Raw genomic sequence first — 354 nt, forward strand, 5'->3', positions numbered from 1 at the left:
GATTCAAACACGAGTTTTGAGCAGTGTAGAGTAGCGTTTGTAGTTTGTCATTTCTCCGATCACAAATGCAGACATGGTTTTATGTTTACACGGCACGATAAAGAGACAGTATAAATCATTATAATCTGTAATTATGTGCCCACTGGATGCAACAAATGCCTCGTTTATAATGGGTTTTCATGTTTTTGAATCATCGCTCGGGCCTGACGGCATCACAATATGGTGAGGGGCGTAACATTTCCGTCATACGCTTGAGGTATTTGGCCAATCACAACGCACTGGATAGCTGGCCAATCAGAGCACACCTCGCTTTTCAGACCGATGAGCTTTGTAAAAATCGACGCGTTTCAGAAA

Source organism: Sinocyclocheilus anshuiensis, unplaced genomic scaffold, assembly GCF_001515605.1.
Source record: "Sinocyclocheilus anshuiensis isolate Anshui unplaced genomic scaffold, SAMN03320099.WGS_v1.1 scaffold306, whole genome shotgun sequence".
Taxonomy (NCBI): domain Eukaryota; kingdom Metazoa; phylum Chordata; class Actinopteri; order Cypriniformes; family Cyprinidae; genus Sinocyclocheilus; species Sinocyclocheilus anshuiensis.